Consider the following 17,674-nt stretch of genomic DNA (forward strand, 5'->3'; position numbering starts at 1 on the left):
GAGCGCTTCCGCGTCGCGAACGAGCATGCGCCCATGAGCGTCACGCGGGACTTGCCGCATAGCGCCCCCTCCCCGTCTCCCTCAGTTGGCTGGATTAACTGGAAACGCCGGAAAGGGAGGGGCGGCTGCCTCAGGGCCGTCTGAAACGCGCCTTGGCTCGGAAGCGGCGGCCAGACGCGTGCTTTGAGGGACAAAAGAGATGTTTTTTAAGTGTCTCTGATCAGCTGGTGTGGATCAGACAGTAAATCACCGCCGTTTTATTTGCCCTGCCGCCTTTCCTTAGTTCAGGCATGGCTAAACTTGGTCCTCCAGATGTTTTTTGGGACTACAATTCCCATCATCCCCAACCACTGGTCCTGTTAGCTAGGGATGATGGGACTTGTAGTCCAAAAAACAACAACTGGAGGGCCAAGTTTGGCCATGCCTGCCTTAGTTAAAGCCATGCCTCCCCAAGGCAGCTTGCAAGGAGGAAAGGTTTGCATTGTTTCAAGTCATGAACAATAAACAAATCAAAAAGTACTCCTGCAAATTTAACAATCCCCCATGTAAATTGTGATAAGATTTAAAAAATAAGGATACAGAAAAATTTATATACCGTATATCGCAGGAAAAACAACAGCTGTTCAGCAGCTTCAGCTTTTGTAGCTGGAGTTAGTCAGGGCTCCACACTGGTAGGAGCAGGTCTAGGATTCACAACCCGGGGAGCATCCGCATCATCACCCCTTCTATGCCCTGTAGGAGATGCTACCCTACTTGGTCCACCATCCTGTTCTCACAGGGACCAACTAGGTGCCTCTCTGGAATGCACCTGTATGAATTTTAGCCTGGTAGAATTTTAAGTCCTTCTAGGGCAGTGTTTCCCAACCAGTGTTCCGCGGCACACTAGTGTGCCGCGAGACGTTGCCTGGTGTGCCGTGGGAGGGAGGCGGGCGGGCGAGTCGGGCGGCGAGAGGCGGGGCGGCGGTGGCGAGGAGAGGCCGCCCAGCGCGGGGCTCTCGCCGTCTGCCTGCCTGGCTGCCTGCGTGGCGCTGACGTCACGGGGCTGTAACGTGCCCCACATAGGCACACGCGGGGCGGCGAGCGAGCTCCCTCCCACATCCCATCGCCGCTCGCTTCGGCCGGCCTACTGGGCTGTCGCAGGCGGAAGGCCTGCGCATGCGCGAGGTTTTCGCGCCTTTGGGATTCCCTTCACGCCTTCCTCCTCCGGGTCCTTGAGAGCGCGGGAAGCGGCAGCGCGAGATCGGCGTTGAGCCTGGTAGGTATTGCGCTTGCCAAGGCAGTCATTTGGGAAATGAAAACTTGCAAAGCAAGCAACCAGTTCAATCTGAAGTACGTGTATGCTTAATATCCTGTATGTGAAACCTGTTCTGCCCCCTCCCCCACACTTGGTGCCATTTTCATCTACACATGCAGCAGAGTAAGTTGACCCAGAATAGTACCAATTCAGATGGCAGATGGGAGAATGACAGTGCTGAATGCTTTCCCATGTAGAACAGTCCCTGCAAATAAAAACCTAGCATATTTGGAAGAGGGATGCTAGCCTAACCATTACCTTCTATGCTGTTACTATTTTTTTATTTTTTTTTACATAAGTAAAAAGTGACCTTTCCCCATCTGGCATGGTGGTGTGCCTCGAGATTTTTTTCATGAAACAAGTGTGCCTTTGCCCAAAAAAGGTTGGGAAACACTGTTCTAGGGATGTCTTTTCTCCATATCCTGCCACCTTCCCAGGTGAGGGCAGGAGAGAGGACCTTCTTGATGGCTGTTCCAAGATAGCGGAAATCCCTACCAGGGAGACTTAGGCTGGCCTCTTCTTTGCTTTTCTTTGCCCAGCAGGCAAGGACTTTTTTGTTCCAGCAAGCCTTTGGCCACTAACTGGTGGTTATGGCAGGGTCTTATGAGGGCAAGTGTTGTAAGTGCATGTGTGTTACTTTCAATGTTTTGGTGCTGTGTTCTTAAATTGGGTTACTTGTTGTTGTTTTGATTATATTGATTGTATGTTTTTAGCTGCATCTGTTTCAATTTATGTTGTGAGCTGCCTCGAGTCCTGCACTGGGAGAAATGCGGTATATAAAATTGTTGTTGTTGTTTAGTTGTTTAGTCATGTCTGACTCTTCATGACCCAATTAGTTTAAAAATAATATAGGACGTTTGAAAGCAGGAGCTGAGAAAATTTAATATCAGATGAAGAAGAAACTTGCTGAAGCACACCTTGTGGTGCCTTGTAGGGGAGGGGGAGAATATACAAGCCAGAGAAGGGAGCAGTGTTGCTGGCCTCTCTCTTGCTTTCCCTCTCTAGGCACTGCAAGAAGGAAGGTTTGGGCCCATCATGCTGACTTAACAGAGAATGCTGGCAGCCGCCTCCACCCTCTTTCTGTGGACAGAGGATTGTGGACCGAGGGAGCAAACACCTCATTCAATCAGAGTTGCTTATCTAAGCCCTGTCTGGGCAGCACAACAGTGGGCATTCAGCCCAGCAAACCAAATCCTGCCACCCCACTCAGAAAGAGATGAGGGAGAAGTGGCAGCAAGGACTAAGCAAGACATCTGCTGCTGCTGCTGCTATTGTTGTTGTTGTTCACCTTCTAAACCACCATCTCAAGGTGATGTACACATAAAGATTATTAAGAAAACAAAAACAAATACATTTTAAAGACTAAAACTTGTGGTGAAAGACCCATTTATCCAGCTGGGAAAGCCTGTCAGAACAAAAGTGCTAATTTCCCTGTGCTAACTTCCCCTGGTCAGATGCTCTTTAGGCAGTAGGGCAGAAAAAGCTAAGCCTAGTAAAAGAGCCATCCAGAGGGAGGAAGGAAAAATAGGGGCACCATCTCTGCAGGCTCATTGCCATCTCTTTGGGTAGTATGGTGCTGGCAAAGCTGCAGGCTCGTTGCCATCTCTTTGGGTAGTATGGTCAGTCAACCAACTATTTATTATGAGCAAGCAACCATTAAAGTACAAAATATTTTTTTAAAAATACAAAATCACAACATCAGAAGAACAAAGGAAGCAGCTATCATAGTAGGTTTAAGTGACAGAGGAGTGAGAGACTGAGGTGCTGCATATTCTATGACCATCCCTTTCTTGCATTTCCCAGGGAGAGGAAGGACAAGCAATCAGAGAGAAGTGAGAGAGCAGGTAGGAACAGCCACTACCTTCTTTTGAGGTGCTTCTGGAGAGCGGCTTAATACTGTAAACAGGTTATTCAGACGTCACAAGGGGTAATTGGCTACAGAGTTTTTGTTTTCAATTCAGCAGATTTTTTTCCTGAAAAGGGTAAAGCCAGATTAAATGACCGGGAGGGATCCAAGCTGGCATCTTGATGCCAAAAATGTTCTATGGCTGCTGCAAAACAAACAAACAAAACACCTGCACACATGAGGAGCACTCACCCCAGGATAAAGGTCTATCCAGAAGTACCCTTGCTCATATTCCTCCTCACACTGCCCAGACTTCAGAGGGGCGTGTGTTCTAGAGGACTTTAAAAAAACCAAAAGTATGCTTAATGTACCGTGTAGTTTCACCTCAAGTTAATGCAAATATGATTATAGTCTGTAGAAGATGCAGCACGCCCTGGAAAAACATAGAGTGTAATTTGAGAGCAGCAGTCAGGGCAGGTGCCTGATGACAAATCTGTGTCAGGAACATAAGAGGATTGTTATTGTGCTTCAGTTACTTCAAGCCAGGGGGGGTAAAACCCAAACCCTAAGAGTAGCAGTGGTACAAAAAATATCAGGGACGGTGCAGGAAAAGACTATTGTGCATTTCTGAAAGGGTGAGATTTATCCCACGTGTTAAGATTTCTGGGTGGAAAAGAAGATACAGTCCTGTTGTTTGTCAGGCAAGAGTTGAGTCTCTTCTCCCTGCCCTCTGTTGCCCCCTATGCCTAGAATTGCCCAGAAGACTGGTGTTTTTAAGACTGGCTCTTCTCCTGTGTCTTTAACAGCAGCCTGCTAGATAAGAAGTTTAACGTATGAAGCTTTTCTGAACATAAAAAACAGGGACCCTTCTGGATCAGGCCCTTGGTGCCCATGTAGCTTGTTCACAACAGTAGCTAACCAGATACCTCTGTGAAGAGAAAAAGCACCCATTTCCATTCCAGGAAAAGCTTCAGATTGCTGTTAAAGGGCCAGGCACTGGGAGTGGCCACCCAGCTGGCAACACTTTCCTACCACAATAGGCATTTAGCAGTGGAGTGACTGGTCTAAGGCTTTGACAATTCCTTCCTAAAAACTAAGGGTATTGTTAGAGGGTGGGTCTTTTGTGCTGGACCTCAGATTTCCTTACCCCCCCCTTTTTTTAAAAAAAAAAAATGGCAGGTCAATTTTGACAGGTGGGTGAGACCACCTACCTGTCAATCATTACCATTTTGCAGGGTTTGACTTCATGCTTGAGTTCCCCAGGGGGAATTCACACAGACAAGCCAGGTATGCACCTGTCTTCCTGAAACTTGGCAACATGTATGACATTAGATATGGGGCACGTGGATGTGTTTTGGGCGAGATGGGCCAAATGGGGAAATCTGTCAGGCCACATTTGGCCCATAGGGTGGAGGTTCCCCATCCCTAGTTTACAGAGTGGCTGGGCATGCTGCAGACTGGTGAGACCTCAGCTAGCCACTGCCTGAATTTGCTCAAATCACTAAATTCATACCTACCGGTGCTCCCCCAGAGGGTCAGGGGTACGCAGTACCGGCATCTCTTTTCTTTGTTGTTGTTAAAAAGTGTGACACTTACTGTAAGAACTTCATGATGAGTATCGGCATCTATTTTTCTAGAAAAAAAGCACTGATACCCACACATATAAATTAGCATATGCAAAGCTTATGAGAATTTGAGTCTTTTAGTGTGCACTCCTATGGCCCCTGGGAGGGCATTCCAGGGGACACAGAATAGATCAAATCTATGACACTGAAGGGGACACGGGTGGCGCTGTGGGTTAAACCACAGAGCCTAGGACTTGCCGATCAGAAGGTCAGCGGTTTGAATCCCCGTGACGGGGTGAGCTCCCGTTGCTCAGTCCCTGCTCCTGCCAACCTAGCAGTTTGAAAGCACATCAAAGTGCAAGTAGATAAATAGGTACCGCTCCGGCTTGAAGGTAAACGGCATTTCCGTGTGCTGCTCTGGTTCGCCAGAAGCAGCTTAGTCATGCTGGCCACATGACCCAGAAGCTGTACGCCGGCTCCCTCGGTCAATAAAGCGAGATGAGCACCGCAACCCCAGAGTTGGTCACAACTGGACCTAATGGTCAGGGGTCCCCTCCTCACTGCTGTGGAAACCTCCAGTGCCCAAGCCAACAATTGCTGGGTCCCTGCTTTTGCAGGGCTTGGGACTTCAGTAGGATCAAAAGAGGGTGTATCAAGGGAAGACCAAGAACATACACCCTCAAATCAATGGGTGATTTAGACCAGCTCTGTAGCTGGTTTTAATCTCATCCAGGCATTTCCACCCCATTTGCCCCAGAAGAATGTTTCTCCAGTTTAATGTCTGCCCTGCCTGGGAGAGGATGGCAGGGCTTTAGATAAGGCCATTGAATCACCTTCAGTTTTTACCTGCTCTGCCTTAGTTTGGTTTAAAAACCTAGCATCACCTTTGTTAAAATGTATTTAAAAGGAGGCCTAAACTACTGGTTTCCCTGATTTAGGAAATGTGATTGTGCTGCTAGGTGACCTACTAGATCCCTACCAACTTTGGTGCTTTGATTCTAAATAGGGATTCTTAATCCTTGCAATTATAACAAGAAACATGACAGTATGTCATTGTACCAAAAGGCACAGGAGCACAAGAAAAGCAAAAACAGAAAAATGATGTCTTCAGAGGAAAGGGAAAATTACTAATTTTGAACATGTGCAGCTGTGTTTGTGACTTCCTACCTACATATGATATAATAAAAAAAATTGCAGACAGCAATAGCACATTCATATAAGTGATAGACCTCATGCCAGGCACTGTAATTGCTATTTGCAAAAATCTTTTCATCGGCAGCTGTACAAGACGTGATTGGATACTGCAAATTCTACTAGTTTATTGTATTTGGTTTTTTAAAAGTGTATTACATTTCTATGGTATGTTGCCTTTCCGTATGTTATAATATATTATTCTATGTTGTGTATTTCTCCCTCCTCTCTGAATTTCTCCCTTCTGTTATTATGAAAGTATGATATACAGTTTATCTAACAATTGTGTTTTACATTTTTCTCCATTAAAACAGAGCCAGTGGGCTACTGCCAGACCACCTGGCATGAGATTGTTCTTGCTTTCCTGCTTTTAATTAAAATCTTGGCTATGGTAGCTTATAGGAAATGTAGCTAAATTCAGGCTGGTAGTTTTGCAATGTTTTCTTGCCTCTTTTAAAGAGAAGCCACGGGATATCTGAACTCCTCTGGTCATCTATGCAATAAACCTCCTCCTAAGACTGTATGCCTGTTGTTGGGCTTCCATTTGAGTTTTTAATGTTTTGTTTCCTACCGCATTGTTCCTAGCAGTCTCTGTACAGTGTGCTTTGCCCCGCATGCTGCTCACACAGTACATTCATGCTCCCGTCTCTTGATTATTGGACTGTTTATTGCACTTTGGAGTAGGCTTAGGATTTTTCTAAATCATGGCAATTTTTTAAATTTTATTTTTGCACAGCTGTGTCTTAGACAGTGTTATGTTTGCTGGGTTTGTAACACCTTTAAACAAGATTAATTGGGAAAGCTTGGGAAACAATACAGCTGCGCAGAATTGCAAAACAGGTAGGAGTGTGACCAAGTCGGCTAATGGTGAAATGAGTCTCTTTTTGTGAAGAGGGATAAATTGGTGGATGTGCACATAATTAGATTTCATACAAGAGACACATTTTTTAAAAAAAACTATAAGAAGGAGGGACATGAAAATTAATAGGATGAAATGTTTGTCCAGACAATTAGTACTACAAGATCATTATCATAAAATTAGTACCAATTCTGTTAGCAACCGCTTTCTGCACTATCTAAAGAAAGCAGAGATCAGTGCATATCTCACATGCTACTTACATAGATATATTGGCTGGTATGGAAATATCATATTTTAAAAAGCTTTTTAGTACCATATACAATATAGTTCTGTTGTATTGTTATGAGTTAGGAGGTGGGGTAGACTGTATGCCTGACTCCTTTCTAATTTCTGGATCCAGCAAGGGTTTAATTGTTGGAATAGCAAGGCTATTGGTAATGACCCCTAAGTATGGGTCATTAGGGTAACAAAGGAAATGGCTCTGTGCCAGAGGCCAAATGGATGCCCCCTCCCCCTCAACTCACTAGTGGCTAGAAGGACAAAAATCAGAATGGAAGTGTGTGAGAGCTGGAAGCTAGAAGTAGATGGTAGGCAGGCGCATGTGAGGGAGAGACATGTTTGATTTCTGCTTCAGTCCAAGGCTTGTGGCTATGGGAGAAGCCAGACCTTCTAGGGGTGTTAATGCTGTGGGCCCCTTCATCCTAAGCTCATGTTGTATAAATAAACCATATATCATAAAGACGCCACAGTCTCTGCTGTCCCTCATTCCAAGGAAGCTGAATTCTGGGTAAGCGCCTGGAATCTTGCACTGCTCAGAGATTTGGGTGGTGTGCCATAGTATTAATACCAGGATGCTCTTCTGTAGAAAAGGTAATTAAAATCAGAGAATAGCTTGTGAAATGTATTTCTTGTATGTTCCAGGATAACTCCTATATGTGGATGTGGTGGCAAGTAGCTCAGAGGGCTTCTTGCCATTATAAAAATCTATGGTGCAGCTCTATAGATCTCTACTGAAGGAACACTGTGAACTGCAAAATTCTATTTTAATGATGGTTATCATAGTTTCTTGTAACAAAAAGTTCAAAATAGGTATCAAGTAAGAAAAAAACAAGAGGGCACAAATTCCTCTTCACCTCCCAAAAAAAAGCCCCTCCCAAAAAAATAGCCTAGTGCGACTGAGTATTTACAATGACCACAGAATGCTGGGAGGAAAGATGGAAAATCACAGGAGACTACCTTGAAGGAAGCTGACTGGGTGTCAGTCTACGCTGTAACATTTTATTGCAGAACACACTAGTCACTGTCTGGTCTAAAACCATGGCATGGTAATAACTGAGGTTTTGCACAGTTGTTGCTTTCTATCTATGATAAATAATGATAATAAGCGTAACAGACAATTTTTAGAAATAAATATATATGAATAGCAGTACTGTCTGCTAAATTTTGGTTGAAAGGAATGATGGCACGTCCTTAAGAATCATGGTACAATGTGAATCATACAGCACACAGCCAGAATTGGATGTAAAGAAGTCTATTTTGTGTGGCGCACAATTTGGCTGTTTGTAGAAAAAGTTAGCCCTTGACCAAAGTATGTAATGGAATTTGTATGAAAAATGTATTTTACCTTTCCAAAAACATCATGCAGCTTGGGATACAAGAGACACCATTCCTAGAAATGGGGTGGAGATAGAATGAAAAGACAAGAATTTGCCAAAGCAAGCAACTGGCATATTCTTCTTTTTCGAAAGAAAGAAAAAAAGAGTACTTGCTAGAATAGCTTTGATATATATCCTTTTAGGTAGGCATATAATATTTTAAATCTTTCATTCTGCTAATGTTTAATTCATTCCTACTTTTCCTAGCCATTTATTCAATTAACTGAAATCAAAACCATTCCAGAAATAAACCTATGAGGAAAGTGCACATGGCCAGACAGGGAGCATTTCCCTTTATGATTATAACTTTTGCAACTCTTTCATGTAATTACATCATTTGTCTTCTTGCCATTCAACAGCAAACAGGAAGTTTTCTCCACCACAATCCAATTACCCCTGACTATACATTTCTAACTGAGGTCCGACATGCCCAAATCATAACCTTCCTCTTTGATGTTCATGTTGCACTCAAAGGAAAATGAAAACTTGTGGTTATGGCACTGACTCAGAAATCCGGGTTCTTGCTTTGGATCCATCAAAAAGTTTCAGCATACTTTTGGCCAAATGATTCCCACCCCAAATCCCACCTTTTTATTGTGCATATGGTAACCAGGTTTGATATGTAAAATATTGATAAGTGCAGAGGAGAGGTAAGAAAGGATAGAAAAGGAATATACCAATGTGGAAAAGGGGGGGGGGGTAGAATAAAGCCATACCTTTAGCAAATACAAGCTCATACCATGAGGTTTCCAAGATAAAAAAGTGTGTGTTTTTTTAATACTGAAATAACTGTACAGAGTTTGTGAAATTTGCCAGAATATTTTTTTTAAAGTAAAAACAAAAAGCCACAAGCAAGGACTTAGGAGGACAGAGGTTGAGCAGATAATTTGGGGTGGGGTGAAAAACGTGAATAACTTTTCCTGTCAAGGAGCATGATGAACAGGGTGCGTTACACAGAAGGACAAAGAAAGGGTGATTTAATCACAGGTTCTGGAAACTTGGATGGGTGGGAAATGAGAAGAGGTGCAAGGCAAAAGAACACTTGTTTGGTCATGTTTAAAAAACTGCCTTTAGTAATGTGACACCATGGCTCTTCTATTTAAAGTTTTATGTACTACGGCCTACCTGCCTGGATCTTTTTTTCTGTTTCTTCAAAAATGTTAACATATCCAGATTCTTTCTAAGTTTATGACTTGGCGGTGGTTGCTGTTAGGAGACAGAGTTGCTATCTTACTCTCCAAGGAGAGAATAGTTAATGGCTTCCCATTAGGAAAAGCCGCCAATTCATCAAAGAAAACAGAACCTTTTTATTAACCCCCCCCAAAAAAAACCCCCCACTATATTTTCCCAATTCGGAGACAAGCCAAAGAGAGAAGTTCTTTGGGCCAAGACTAGGAGACATCATCTTCTCAAAGGTTGCTTTGTTTCCTGGCAAATGGGTCTTCAACAAACACAAAATACTCCTATGTTTTCCAGACATGCCCCTCCCCAGCAGTCTCTGAAGTGATGCTGAAAACATTTTAACAGTCACTCTTCCAAAGTTTAATTGTTTTGTCGTTTTCTAGAGCTGCTGAGGCAATGATGTTCTCAGTCGGATGGCAGGCTGTAGAGATCACAACATCTGTATGCCCTTGCAGCTTCTGTACAGTCTCTTTCGTTTGGAGGTTCCAAATGTAAACCAGGTTGTCCTCTGAACCAGACACGATCCACTTCCCACCAGTAACCGAGAAGTTGGCAAAGATGCAGTACTTCTCGTTCTTGTGGCCTGTGTAGGTCTTTAGGCACTTTCCTTTGCTGTAGTCCCAAAGCTTAAGAGTGTTGTCCAACGTTGCCGCTAGAATATATTTGCCATTGGGAGAGAACTTCACAAAAGACACAGGGGGGTTGTCATCATCAATCAGTGTTTTCAAACACTGTCCTGATGCTGTATCCCAGATTCGGCAGAGGCCATCATAGCTGCTGGACACTATCAAGGAGCCATCACGGTTAAAATGCACCGCTGAAACCGGGTCAGAATGGGCTGGCAGGGTTTTTAGGCACTTCCCACTTTTGACGTCCCATATCCTCACACTCTCATCAAAGGATCCTGAGACGACGAGGTTTGACTGCGGGTTGAAATTGCAGCAGAAGACGTAGTTGCTGTGCCCCTTCAGGGTTTTCAAACATTTCCCCGAGCTCACATCCCAAATTTTGAGCGTTTTGTCATCTGAGGCAGATACAAGGAGGTTTGAATCAGATGACCAAGCGACATCAGAGATTCCCAGCTTGTGGCCAGATATGGTTCTCTCAAATTTGCCGTCATAGGCGCCCCAGATTTTTATAAGCTTATCAGCCGAAGAACTGGCCAGCCACTCCCCATGGGGACTGAATTTCACTGATGAGACAGCTTTGGTGTGTCCTGCCAGCGTGAACTTCAGGGCATAGTTTGGTTTTACAGGGGCAGGCTTGCTCTGATTGGTTGAAGAGGAGGGTGTTGATTGTGTTTTGGTTGATTCTGAATCTGGCTTCTTCTCTTCCGTTGCCATGGCTGTGGAAACTAGCACGCCAGGATCTGGGCACTTCACGGGATGGAAGTGCAAGCCAATTCAAAGGTGGGTGTCTCCTACAAGAGGGCTGGGGCAACTTCGGAGCTTCAAATTCTCCACTCGGCTGCGACCTTGGGGACCAGTCACTGCAGGCAGAATAGGGAGGTGGGCGGAAAGAACCACGTACTCCACTTTGAGCTCCCTTAAGGCGCGGCCAGAGGCTTCGGTTTCTCCGCCGTTGCCTCCACCTCAGAGCTCGGCGGGAGAAGCAGCAGCAGCGGCGGCGGCAGCTCTCGCTTGAGGAGGAGGGGATACCCAGGGCCTCGCGCAGGCGCACTGAACAAACCCGACGCACCACTCGCGGCACCCGCGCTCGCTTTTGCAGCTTGAGGAAAAGCGACGGTAGCAGCGGCGGCGGCCCAAGCGCATGCGCTGTGCGCACCTACCACGGGCTGCCCGCCAAATGATTTAATCTCTGTGTCTCAATTTGCTTTTGTTTGAGATGTGAATACTGTAATACTTCCGAAGCATTAGGTGTTGGGAGGACAATCAGTTAATACTCTGTTCAGTTGACTATGGCAGTGGAGTGCAAAATTGCAGAGAACTCTCCATTTCTCTCTCTCTTAACTGAACACAAGCAACTCCCCCTTGCTGTTTCAGTGCTTTTCAAACTGTGAGGTCCCCTAAGGGAAACATAACACGTTGCCAGGGAGAGACATACATTCCTTCCTATCCCTTCTCAGTGTGTATTTTTCATTGCACCAGGAGGCAAAGAGCTAACGCATCTCACTCCTCAATTAGTGCCCCACCTCATCTCCTCCAGGCACACTATAGTTCCAGCCCAAGCATCTTTCAAAAACATTGTAAGGCCTTTATATTTTAAGTGAACAATTGCAGTGTTTTGAACCAGTCGTGTGCTGTTTAGGAGCACTTGGGACTCAGCCATTGAGTTGCTGGCTTCAAAGTCGCTTCTCTTCAAAGTAGACGACTCGAGTAGTCAGTGGGGCTATTTTTGAGCAAGTTCATTTTTCTGTACTGTTTGTTTTGCCAGCGTTATTGGCCCCTTTTCTATGAAGGTGGTTGGATTAGATGGCCTTTAGGTGGCCAGCATTTCACAGTCCATAAAACATAATTAACTAGTTTTATTATTTGCCTAGCCTTAACCCATGGGTAGGCAAACTAAGGCCCGGGGGCTGAATCCAGCCCAATCGCCTTCTAAATCTGGCCTGCGGACAGTCCGGGAATCAGTGTGTTTTTACATGACTAGAATGTGTCCTTTTATTTAAAATGCATCTCTGGGTTATTTGTGGGGCCTGCCTGGTGTTTTTACATGACTAGAATGTGTCCTTTTATTTAAAATGCATCTCTGGGTTATTTGTGGGGCATAGGAATTCGTTCATTTCTCCCCCCCAAAAAATATAGTCTGGCCCCCCACAAGGTCTGAGGGACAGTGGGCCAGCCCCCTGCTGAAAAAGTTTGCTGACCCCTGCCTTAACCCGAGGGCTTAGCGTAGGTTAAATATAAATCAACCACCAGGTGTGTGGCAAAAAAGAGAAGAGCCCACTACCCTCAAAGAATGTCACACCCAGTCAAGAACTCTCCTGTGAGGAAAGGTTACAGTATTGGGGTTGTTGTTGTTTTTAGTTTAGAGAAAATGTAAGAGGAGACATAAGGGAGCATAAGAGGTGCATACAATTATGCATGGTAATTATGCATAAAGCAGATAGTCCTAACTCCAGAATTTGTGGGCATGCAATGAAGCTGAATATTTGAAGATTCAGGACAGACAAAAGGCAGCGCTTTCCCCCACTGTATATAGTTACTGGTAAATTGTGGAATACACTCCCATAAGAGGATCAACTTGGATGCCTTTAAAAGAGGATTTGCTGGTGGACTTGTAAAAGGGTAAAAGACTATTGGGAAATGATCCAGAATGAACTGAAAAAAATGTTTAAAAGTACTTCCCCACCCCTCAAAAAACAACAACCCAGAGTCCTTTCTGTTGGGGATAATTCAGATGGAAATTCCCAGGTGCCAAAAAAGGTTATTTATGTATGCCACTACTGCGGCCCGTGTTTTGTTAGCCCAAGAATTGAAAACGAGCAAGGTCCCAACCAAAGAAGAGTGGCAACTTAAGTTGACAGAATATGCGCAGCTTGCAGACTTAACATATAGAATAAGAGAACAAGAAGAAAATACGTTTAGAGAATATTGGAAAACGTTTATTGAATATATGGCAAATAACTGTATAGAGTTGAAAATGCTGGTAGCATTAAGAGAAATTCAGCAGTGTAAATAAGTTATGATGGATGTAATAATGGAATGGTATAGTTTCTGAAAAATAGGCAGTGATTTATGATATGTAAAATGAACTATGGAAGGAGAAGGGAAGTCATTGATATCTTAAGGATGTAAAAATGAGTACTTTAAATTGTAAAACAGAAAATTAATAAACATTATATATATAAATAGAGGATCTGACAAATTTAAAGGGGATAAGGCTATCAATAGCTACAAACCCTGATGGCTATGTACTTCCTCTAAGATCAGTTGCAGCATGCCTTGGAATACTGTTTGCTGAAGACCAACAGCAAGAGAGGGCTATTGCCATCCTATTCTGCTTATGGAGTTTCCAGACAGTATCTGGTTGGCCACTGTGGCAAACGGGCTGAACTAAATAGATCTTTGTCCTGAGCTAGCAAGTCTCTTCATATATTCCCTTGTTTATAAAAAATATTAAAGGGGCTGCAGGAAGTTAAACAGAATTGATACAGTATGTTAAACAAATAATGCGGCCCCTTCCTAATCTCAGTACAGTACATTAAAGATTATGTTAGGTATAATTACTCCAGCTAACAAGAGCCAAATAGCTAGAGAAGATGAACTAAAAGGCAGGGTCTGGATGCAGTGCCAAAAAGTACTGTACGTTGGCTGAAAGTAAATTGTAAGAGACAATAAAGTTCTTTGTGAAAATGCTGACACCTACCAAAATCCTGTGAGCTGCCAGCGATTTTCTCTTCTGTGCAGACAAGCACCTGACAGTAAATGAATGCATTTATAACGCAATTATAAATTGCATGGGAAAAGAAGCTCCCATTTGCTCCAGTTGGAGCTTCTCCCTCCTTTGTGCAAATGGCAAGTGTGTGTTGGGGCAGGGGAATACTGATCTGGAACAGGACTGCAATACGGGGCAAATGAATAAAGACCCCCACATGCCCCTTCCACACACCACAGCAAGGTCCTAATCCAGATTGGTCTTCTCACACTGGCTATTTGTCCAAGAAAAATCACACACGCGAGGGCAGACCACACAATTAATGTTGTGGCCCTAAGAGCAGTCGATTTAAGGAAGTCTGTGAAAAGAAAGCTGTATGCCCCCATCCCTCTAACAGGCCCTCCACCCCATTCCATGTTTCACAGAAGAACCACCACCCACCCCTCTGGGCAGGCTTTGGGTAGGTATAGGTGGCTTGCAAGGAATAGGTGAGACAGAAAACTTTCATTTTCTGAACTTTCTTACGTCAGCTTATCTTTGAACCCAAGACATAATACTCAACACGTTGTGCTAATTACATGTTGCGATTCTGGTTCTTGCCATTGACCTATGTGCCTTTGGTTGGTTTTTGCAAACCACTTTTTGTAGCGTTCCTGGTCATGTGAACTCCACCTGTGCATGTGTTTGTGCTCACAGTCTGTTCAGGTGACCAGCTCCAAATGTCAACACAGGTAAGTGGCCTTGTGCTAAAATCAGACCATTGCTCCATCTGGACAAGTATTATATCTACCAACAGGAATCTTTCCCAGTCTTCCCTGGAGATGCCAGGGATTAAACCTGGGACATCCTGCATGCAAAGCATGTCCTCTACCATTGAGCTATGACCCTTTCCCCAAGGTCTGTGGACATCCATTGTATTTGGTTATGTTGTCCAAACAGGGGTGTAAGTGTTCTGTTTTCCAACAGCAAGGCTGCATAATTTTTGTTGCGATCAACAGTTTCTTAATCAGCTTCATCCATTATATCCTTCAGAGATCCTAACAGTCACAAGAGTCCTTACCCAGCTGGTGTAACCTGAGAATAATATGTTGCGAACAGGGTAATCAATATCTCACAAACTTGGTGCTGTAACCACTGTATTACACTCTCTACCAGCCAGCTATTTGTGAAGTTTTACCCTTGACCCCCTCCCCTTCACCACACTTGTAAAGAGTAAGCTGCATTGACCATTTTCTTCTTTTCTACGTGGAAAAAATACACGTCCTCACTAGACTTTGTCCTGATTTTTTCCTGACAGATTTGGTCTGCTTTGCACAAGGGTTTATATATAGAAGGCTCTCACACTATGAACAACAAAATTAGGGCACTGTCATTTATGACATCAGGAAATTAATATGCTAAGGGGGGAAATGATAGTATAAAAGGGATACTTTAGCCAGTACAAAAACTATTCAACCCTCCCAGCAGTGGTTCCTCTCTTTATATTTGCATATTTGCCCTGAGGGCTAATAAATATATGCAAGGTATTTTGTTATGATGGCTCTTTATTTATACTGTTGGGAACAGATGACAAAATTTATAATGAACAAATTTTTGAGGAATGGAAAGGGGGCTGTTGTATTTGGGCAGCCGTAGCGAGACTGCATATATATAGGAAGTGTGTGTGTGTGTGTGTGTGTGTGTGTGGAGAGAGAGAGAGAGATCTCAGATAAAGTGGTTTCTAAGCACTGTCACAAGCTCTGTGAAGGTGAAGGCAGCTGCATTAAAATTGTCACCAGGTAGAAAAGTCAGCAATATGGTATGGCATAACATCCATAACTGGATTCAGCTAGAAAGTTTGTAGTGGATAGGGTCAATGGAAGGGCAGCTGCTGACATCACATCATGGTCTAGAGGTTCTGACCCTCAATCATAAGCTTTGTAGAATGCAATTCAGCATAACGTTATTGAATTCACCTTTAGATTAAGAAGGGCCTCATTGACATATAATGTTTCACGTGCAAGGTATTAGCTGGGCATCTGCTTAATTTTGCACACTTTGCAGCTAGATCAGACTGTATGTTTGCAATTCAGAGACATTTTTAAGGCCCTTGACAGTTTGAATTTTTCATGAAGTAACATCAAGTGACATTCTCCATGCAGCTAATTCTTATTCAGGTAGTGTTCTGTTCACATGTATGCCTGCTTGCTCAAGACTCAAGGGTATGAGTTTAAACTGTCCTTTTATCATCTATCACAGTGGTGGCTATCCTTTAGCCCTCTAGAAGTTGCTAGACTACAACTCCTTCTATCTTTTCAATAGCGAGGGAGTGCCAAGTGCTGCTTGGGAATTTTTAGAAACAAAAATATATTGTGATTTATTTATTTTTAGATGGATTGTGTGATTTGTGAATTCCGTCACATCATGCCAAAAATTGGGTGAAGTCATGCCAAAGTTATGTTTTGACCGACCACCTTGATTCAAAATGGCACCTGGTGTTCAAACATCAATGAATACTGCCTCTCCCATCTTGGGAACCCTCTTGCCATGTTTGGTGACAATATCTCAAGAGGCAGTCAAACCCATGCAAAAAATTGATGTTTTGGTCCATTATTTTGATTCAAAATGGTGTCCAGCATCCAAATTGTAACAAAGTCTGCTGCCTCCACTTGGAAGCCCTTGTACAGGGCATGACAACAATATCTTAAGTGGCAACCAAACTTGTGGCAAAATACAGGTAAAGTTATGCTGAAGTGATATTTTGGTCGGCCGTTTTGGATTCAAAATGGCAGCTGGCAGCTCAGCGTCAAGTGAAAACTGCCACCCCCACATCAGGAACCTTCATGCCAAGTTGGGCAATCATATCTTGAGAGGTGTCTGAATGCACAGAGAACAAGCAAATTGGCAAACCATTCTCCAAAATATATAGGTTTATATCTCACTTTTCCTCCGAAGAATTCAAGATGGCATACATAGCTTTTCCCTTCCTATTTCCCCCCTCACAACAATCCTGTGAAGGACTAAGAGACAGTGATGGGCCCAAGACATATGGAGGGCACAAGGTTGTCAAAGGCTGCCTTGCCGCAACTTGGCATGAAGGAAGGATAATATTCCTAAGAAAAAGCCTTGCTTATTTTAAAATGCATATGCCCATTTTCTAACTGTGTTGCCTACAGAGGTACAATATAATAACAAGTTAAATAAGTAGATAAATAACAATGCAAAACTCACATACAGCTAGGAGCCGTAAAACTCTGTAGCTGTAAGATCTGGCTGTTGACATGTGATTTTATTAAGTAAAATCAGTTCCTTAGGAGATACTTTAAAAAGTGATTGACCCAATTAAACATGTTCTAGTTAAGGAACAAATAGGGTGATGATATTTTAAATGCACTGTCGTGGGGCTGGCTTGTCATGTGAAACTTTTCCACAGGAATTGTGTCTCTGACTTGCTTCTGGCTACTAAAGAAGCCAGACATCAGACTCCATTCCCCTTGTGTCTCTTCTTTTTAGCATGCATTAGTAATCGCAGTGATTTACAACCCAGGTTCAATCCAACAGTTAATTTAATTCTACTTTTCACCCAACTCTGAATTTGCTTGAGAATTAGGGCAGAATCGCCTGTTACTTAAAGTGTCAATGTTGTTTGTGTTGTGCTCCCAAATGCATATACAAGTAAATATACAAATTCACTTATTGAAGGTATTTGGGGCAACATGCCTTTGGATGTTATACCAACAAAAGAGGAATCCATGGGGCTGCTTT

General features: G+C 43.5%; 1 pseudogene across 1 annotated transcript; it reads right to left on the minus strand.

Annotated features, from left to right (window-relative positions):
* Positions 1-8,605: 8,605 nt before the first annotated feature.
* On the minus strand, positions 8,606-11,220 carry LOC309531991 (WD repeat-containing protein 5 pseudogene; annotated as a pseudogene). The gene has a single exon. The product of its transcript is annotated as a WD repeat-containing protein 5 pseudogene (transcript).
* Positions 11,221-17,674: the final 6,454 nt, after the last annotated feature.

This window comes from Podarcis vaucheri (genome assembly GCF_965113315.1).
Source record: "Podarcis vaucheri genome assembly, chromosome: 5".
Lineage (NCBI taxonomy): Eukaryota > Metazoa > Chordata > Lepidosauria > Squamata > Lacertidae > Podarcis > Podarcis vaucheri.